Here is a 7,578-nt window from a genome sequence, read left to right as displayed (position 1 = left end):
TGTGCTGAAACTAACTTATGTAGGCTCAGATTTACATCATGGTCAGTAAGGAAAGAAATGAACCCCAGATCATTCATGCCCCAGAGCCATTGCAGTTTTATGAGCAACTTCTTCAAGCATCTCATATTCAGAGGAGAATGAGAATGATCTACCAAGGGAGTGTGAGGTGATCCAAACCACTTCATAACTTTTATTGTCCCTATCACTGTTGCCTTTTCAGACCAGTTCTTCATTGTCAACCAGAAAACATTTCCCATTCAGCCAAAGTAACATATTTCAATTGACAAAATACTTTGTGAAACCATTTCTTTCAATCCTGTCCTGTAAATCATTTTATGAATATGGAAGCAGATTATAGAGTTTAAGTGTTTCTGCTAAAAATGACGAGGCACTCGGAATCTATAAGATACATTCACCAAACTGTTGTTCTTTTCTGATCTTCTACAGAAAATCTGATCTTTTTTTAAACAAAGAAGAGTAAAGCAGCCTCTGCAGCCGCAGATCACCTTAATGCAAAATTTGTAATCTGTGGCCCTCCAGATGTTGTTAGACTGCAACTGCCATCATCTGTTAATTATTTGCCCTCACTGCCTTCGTGTTACTCTTCCATCTTTTAAAAATAAATGTGGCTCTGACATGTGCAGTGAGAGAGCCTATTGCCACACATCTGTTGTTGTTGTTGTTTAGTCGTTTAGTCATGTCCGACTCTTCGTGACCCCATGGACCAGAGCACGCCAGGCACTCCTGTCTTCCACTGCCTCCCGCAGTTTGGTCAAACTCATGCTAGTAGTTCGAGAACACTGTCCAACCATCTCGTCCTCTGTCGTCCCCTTCTCCTTGTGCCCTCCATCTTTCCCAACATTAGGGCCTTTTCCAGGGAGTCTTCTCTTCTCATGAGGTGGCCAAAGTATTGGAGCCTCAGCTTCACAATCTGTCCTTCCAGTAAACACTCAGGGCTGATTTCCTTAAGAATGGATAGGTTTGATCTTCTTGAAGTCCATTGGACTCTCAAGAGTCTCCTCCAGCACCATAATTCAAAAGCATCAATTCTTCGGCCACACATCTAGCACATCCTATATTCAGTTACCTTTCCTACTGGCGCCATTTAAGTGCTGAAGTGAACAAAAAATACTTTAGTGCAAATTTAAATTTTGATTTTTGTTTTAATCTACATTTCCCCCCTGCTTTGAAATTTTGGGGGAGTAGGGATTGTAGCCAAATGAGCCACATTCCGAGTTAACCCACTGAAATCATTGGACATGTTAGTCACTTGCTCATTTATTTTAATGGGTCTACTTTGAGTAAGTTGCAGTCATAGAATTGTAGAGTAGGAAGGTAAAGGTAAAAAAACAGGTAAAGGACCCCTGAACGGTTAAGTCCAGTCAAAGGCGACTATGGGGTTGCAGTGCTCATCTTGCTTTCAGGCCGAGGGAGCCAGTGTTTGTCCGTAGACAGTTTTTCCGGGTCATGTGGCCAGCATGACTAAACCGCTTCTGGTGAAACGGGACACCGAGCACACAGAAATGTAGTTTACCTTCCCGCCGCAGCGGTACCTGTTTATCTACTTGCACTGGCGTGCTTTCGAACTGCTAGGTTGGCAGGAGCTGGGACAGAGCAATGGGAACTCATCCCGTTGTGGGGATTTGAACTGCCGACCTTCTGATTGGAAAGTCCAAGAGGCATGGTGGTTTAGACCACAGTGCCACCCATGTCCTTCCAAGGATCATGTAGCCCTTGCAAGGCAGGAATATGCAAGTGTCTCATATGGGGATAAAACTTGCAACCTTGGCATCATCGGCTGCATGATCTTATCAACTGAGCTATCCTTCTTCTACTGTTTTGCAGTAGAATAAAATAAATAAATCTGACACATAGTGTACAGTGGAAGAACAATGCTTGGCCAATGATTGGGAAGCTACCAGTCTGGAGGCATCCCAAATCACTTGGCCTTCTCCTACCCTTACAGAATTTAGTTAGCAGTAGTTGGGCTCTGCTTTCCTCCTCAAAACAAGTCCTTCATTTCCATCATTGTAGTGCTCTGGACTTTGGTAGCATCATAACAGCAGCGAGCAACTCCTGGAACTCTTTGGACTGTGATTTGGTGGATGCCATGAGTAAGGCAGAAGAAATGGAGGACTTTTTGTTTTGATTTTGTCTTGCGTGTTCACGTTGATGAAACAAAATTTAACCCTGTCTTTGTCTGGTCTTTGTATTTTAATGTTGGGTTTGACGAAGCTTTCATGACTGAAATTGTAGCTCTGTTTTTTTCTGAAAATATAGCTGCTTTTCTAAAAATATAGCTTCTTCACAGGATGGGAATTGCTTTCACCTCGAGAGCTGCTCTGGCAGGTTTAGGAGAGAAGGTGTTAAATAAAGGGTAGGAATGACCATGGAAGTCTTTTTGATTGAATTTTATTGAAGATTTCTGCTATAGATACGGGGGAGGATCTGTAGTTCAGTGGTGGCGCATCTGCTTAGCCCTGGGGAAGTTCTTCACTTTCACTGTGACTTTGTCAAGAGCTTTGCTTCAGTGAAACCTCTTTGCAAAGAAAGTGAAAGAGAGAGAAGAAACGGTTCTCATTCTCTGCTTCATTCTGCATGGCTAGAGAAGCTTTCCTCAAAAGGTCATGAATTAGGGAGACTGCAGTCTGGCAACATCTGAAAGTCCATGAGCTCATCATCCTTGCATTTTACAGATGAAATTGGGAGCATTCTAGGCTGTGTCACTTCAGATAGCAAAAGAGAGAGGGAGGTCATGGTGTGTGTTAATGCGACCCCTACTTAAAAAAACCTCTCAGCATGTAGTGATCTAGCATGTCAGGGATAAATGTATAGTATAATCATTTCCTTGCTGGCCTAGTTTGTGACTTTTAACTTGAGGAAGCATTCAGAAATGCAATGGCCCACCTGTACAGTGGTACTGTCCAGAATTTTGCTCCTTTATTTGGCATGGATAGCTGATTCTGGAATGGCCCACAAATTATTTGTAGGGGTGGAGGATTGCTGACAAAACACTTTCAAGGCTGAGGAGGAGAGATATTCTGTCTGGTTTTAAAAAACAACAACACCCTAAATACCTTGTGTTTATAACAGAGAACACCTGTAGAAAAATAATTAATGGACGCAAAGAAGAAGGCTATTAAGAGAGCCACCATAAAAGTATCTGGAGCAAAATAGGTGAATGAATCACCTTTCCCCAGGCATCAGTGGAACTTTTCTCCCATTTAAAAAAGAGAAAACAAATAGAACATATATTCTACTCTTGCAGCACATGATAATAATACATTAATAAAGCAGCAGTTCTTAGCCAGGATTAGTTATGAACGTCATAGTCGGCAAAGTTTTGCTGCAGGCTGCTTCGGGTAATTTTTTAAAATAGAGAATTAATTGATATACTTTACTAATTATAAATGCCGAAAGCTGTAGCCCTTTCCCAACTTACCTGGTAGAAACCCACTCTGAGCTCAGTGGGACTTACTTCAGAGTTGACATCTATAAGATTTTTTTTTTTTTTGTCAGTCATTGGTTCACAGGAGCATATTTTGCACAGGTAAGATGGTAGATAATAGCCCTTTGAATAGGGCATTCATTCTAGAGATAATCAATGTGTGGAATATGGGGAGTGGGAATGCGCAGTGCTATTTTTCTAGAAATAGCTCACCATGCACTTCTCCCTTGTTCTCTTAGAATGGCAATGGTGCCCACCTGAGAGGTGCTGGAGCTGAGCTTCGGCTAGAAAAAGAAAGCTCTGAGAATGGGTCATCCTCCACTCTCACCTCTGCACGCTGTTTATCTTCCAAATTAAGATAATCTGCACTGGTTTTTGTTGGGCACTCCTAAAGCAGAACGCAATGAAAGCTGGTTTTTGTTTGCAAATTTTAGCCAGAAATGACTCTATCTGACCAGCTATGAAATCTCTTGAGAAAACAAACATTTGAGGGTCCTTCTTTCCCCCCACCCCGCAAGCCCTTCCCACAAAAATACGCTGAAAATAAGACTGACTATCTTGTCTCACCCATACTTACCTTTCAGTGTGTTTGTGTATAATTTCTCTTCCTCTTGTGTTTCTTTCCGACTGTCTCCCAAAGTCCAAAGTTCTATGCCCTGCAATTTCCCAGATGCCTGCCCAGACACAGGACATTTGACGCAGAAAGTGTCATCAGAATGCATGCTGTAGAAGGCAAAAAGAGAGAAAGTTAAATCTTCACACACAGATACACACCCACACCCGAACAAGGCCTTGTGTGTTGTCTTTTGGCAGTATCTATATGTAACATACAACTCTCTTGTAAGAACAGTTCCATACCCCACAACTGTCCTGGAAAAACCGGGACATCCTGTTTTATCCTGCAACAGCACAAGTGGCCATTTTGGGTGCTATGTTCTCATGTGATTTCGGGTCGCAATCTCTCCCCTACCTCCAAGTGCTCAATGTTGCATTTTTTTAAATTGCTGAAACCCACCCTGGAATCTTATGGCAAAGGGCAGGTAAGAAATCATATTTATAATAATAGAGTTGTACCTTGGTTCTTAAACAGAATGCCAAGGCGTGGCTTCCGATTGGCTGCAGGAGTATCCTGCAGCCAATCGGAAGCCGCAGAAGCCGTGCTGGACATTTGGCTTCTGAAAATCGTTCGAAAACTGAAACACTCACTTCTGGCTTTCAATTGTTCGGGACAGCATTTTATAAGTGGCATAATTCACTCAATTCAATTTCCCCCAAAGTTTGAATTCATATTTGGGTGATTCTTACTCAAAATATCTCACTAAGTGGGGAAAAAATATTTTTAGAAACAGTTAACCTGATGACACCTTGACATCATAGGTCTTACATTTGCATGGATGTTTAAACTATTCACTTTTTCTCTCTTTTTAACCCACAGCAAACCTCCCTGGGGAGGCTGTGTATTAGCAGGCGGTCAGGAAGTGGTTGCTAAACACTTTCCCCTCCAGTTGTTTTCCAGCTCACAGTCTCCCTTCCTTGCCAACCAGTTTTTTCACCCACAAGGGGAAAGATATGGGGAATGTATGAGAGTCTCTTACCTTCCCCATCTGCCAGGTGGAAAAGCAGGTTGAGGAAGAGTGATCTCAAGATGGAAAAGGATTGGAGGGGAAAGAATCATGCATACAATCTTGCAGTGCCTGTCCTCTGCTCCAGATAACACCCTGTAGAGGAAAGAATCCCAGAGAGCTCCATGTAAGAGATGGGGAGCCTGTGGCCCTCCAGATGTTGTCAGACTACGAATCCCATCCCTGCTCATTGGCCATGCTGGCTGGGACTGATGGGAGTTGTAGACCAGGAATTTATGGAGGGACACAGGTTCCCTTATATAATTTGTAGGTTGAGCTTGAGAAAAAGATAGTTCTTCTTACCTTGTCATTATTGCTACTACTTCTCCTCCCTGAAGTTGCTTTGAGGCTTCTTCTCCCTCTTAGATCTGGGGCTATGGGGGAACATCTGGGCAGGGAGAAGATCAGAATACAAATGCTATAGAAAATGTTTCATAGCAATATCAGCAAAGTGGTTTTTAAAAGGCATCTGAAGGCAGCCCTGTTCAGGGAGGTTTTCAGTGTGTGGTGTTGTATTGTGTTTTTTTCTATTTTTTGTTGGAAGCTGCCAAGAGTAGCTGGGGCACCCCACTCAGAAGGGTTGTTGTTGTTGTTGTTGTTGTTGTTGTTCTTCTTCTTCTTCTTCTTCTTCTTCTTCTTCTTCTTCTTCTTCTTCTTCTTCTTCCTCCTCCTCCTCCTCCTCCTCCTCCTCCTCCTCCTCCTGGATGGGTTGTGCAACCTTGATGGTGCTTTCAGTTTGCAAGAAGTGCTAGTCCATCATTTTCTCTTCTGAGCCTGTCCTGTAATATGGGGGGAGGGCAAGACTGTGTATCTTTGGAAGCTGCTAGACCACAGCTCCCATCATCCAGAGACCATGCTGGCTAGGACTGAAAGAGTCTAAGCATTTCTGTAGAGTCTCAGGTTTCCCTTTCCTGCTGCAGCAGGTTATTCAGTAGCATCAGTCTAGCCTCAAAAACCTGCTTTTCCTTCATTCTTTAAGTTTTGAGTCCATATGATGGTTCAGAACAGATGTGGTTGCATCACAAAGCATGGCTATAGACCAGGGGTAGGGAACCTATGGACCTCCAGATGTTTTTGCCTGATCACTGGCCATGCTGGCTGGGGCTGTTGGGATTTGGTGATGGTGGGGTGGAAGTCACTGAAGTCCTAGTGGAATTTCTCAAATGCCTCTTTGCCTAGAAAGCACAGGACTGGGCCATTTTCTGTTCTTTGTGCTTTCTAGACACAGCTCTAAACAGTTCTGCCTATGCCCTACTACTCCTCACCCCCAGAAACCCCACTCTTTAGCGCTAAATTGGAACCAACGGCAATCCGGGGGGGAAACCCAATTGGTATCTGTTCCGATTCAGCACCAAATGGCGGGTTATTCCAGGGCAAAGCAGTGGAGCAAATGGAAGTGTGGTTGAGCCCATGGAGATGTCACCAGTGACTCACAATTTAAGGGTTCACTCTAGGCATTTTTCAGATTATAATACCTACCCAATGAAGTGGTTATACACATTCAAGGCGAGAGAGGACAGACTTGGCACTTGAAGGCTATTTTCCAGCAGCAGACCCACCTCTAGAAGAATGTGGCGTTTGTCTCTCAATGTCACGCATCTTCTGCTGTGAGGGTTCTGCCTGGATGGCTGGTGACCCAACCATAGCACCAAACAGGAAGTGGGGGAAAGGGTGGTGGGAGAAATAAAGATAAGGAAACAAGAGAGCTAAGGTGTCAACCATCACAACAACAAATAGGGCCTTAGGGTAAGCTGGGAGAATTCTGTTTTTCTTGTCAAACTTATGCCCTGCCCGCCCCCTGCCCCCCAATGCTACTCCTTTGGGTCAGAAAAGGAATGACTCTGAGCACTCTCGCTTAAAGTCGCTGCTCATATTTGAAAGCTGATTTGAAAGTTTGAAAAACAAACAAGTCTGATGGGAAACCATGTTTTGGTTGGTTTCCAAAGGGAAATAGTGTGGGTTAAACCAGATTTGCAAGAAAAACCTGGCTAGGCCTCTGTAACAAACAAATGCTTTGGAGAGCATCCTAACTAAAACTAGCTTAGGGCAAGGACTGTTTTTCACTGTCTACAAGACGAAAAACTAAGGAAAAAAGAACAGCACCAGGTAAAGGTCTTCCAGAAGGGTTGCAGCTGGTGGGTTGACTTCTCAATTTAAGTCAAAAAAGATGGTTCTAACCGGGCCTGAAGGAAGATATGTATATCATATTCTGTGTCTATATAGGTTATTGCATTTCTTCCCTGTGCGGTATCCTCCTTTGAAGAGATGATGGGGCTATTAGGGAGTGTTCAGAACATGTTAGGACTTTGTGCTCTGCAATGAAAGTGCCTAAGGAAGGACAAGTACATTTTGAATAATACACATCATTAAGATCTGTATCTTTCTAAGATCCCTTGTAAGGTCCTCATCGCTGCAGTATCTGAGCACTATGAAAATTATTTCTCTGCTCATTCTCACAACGCCCCTTTGTAGGGTAAGGAAATGATGTCAGATCCCCCCACCAGCACC

At 43.4% G+C, this 7,578-nt stretch overlaps 1 long non-coding RNA gene across 1 annotated transcript; it reads right to left on the bottom strand.

The window, feature by feature from the left end:
• Positions 1-2,143: 2,143 nt before the first annotated feature.
• LOC308584526 lies at positions 2,144-5,518 on the bottom strand. The gene is made up of 4 exons (XR_014006887.1): positions 5,374-5,518; positions 4,026-4,171; positions 3,706-3,836; positions 2,144-2,726 (listed from the first exon to the last, which is right to left on the bottom strand). It is a non-coding gene; the product is annotated as an uncharacterized lncRNA (long non-coding RNA).
• Positions 5,519-7,578: the final 2,060 nt, after the last annotated feature.

This window comes from Podarcis bocagei, assembly GCF_964188305.1.
Source record: "Podarcis bocagei genome assembly, chromosome: 3".
NCBI lineage: Eukaryota > Metazoa > Chordata > Lepidosauria > Squamata > Lacertidae > Podarcis > Podarcis bocagei.
The sequence above is the reverse complement of the archived record's forward strand: the minus strand, read 5'-3'. Positions and strand labels throughout refer to the sequence as shown.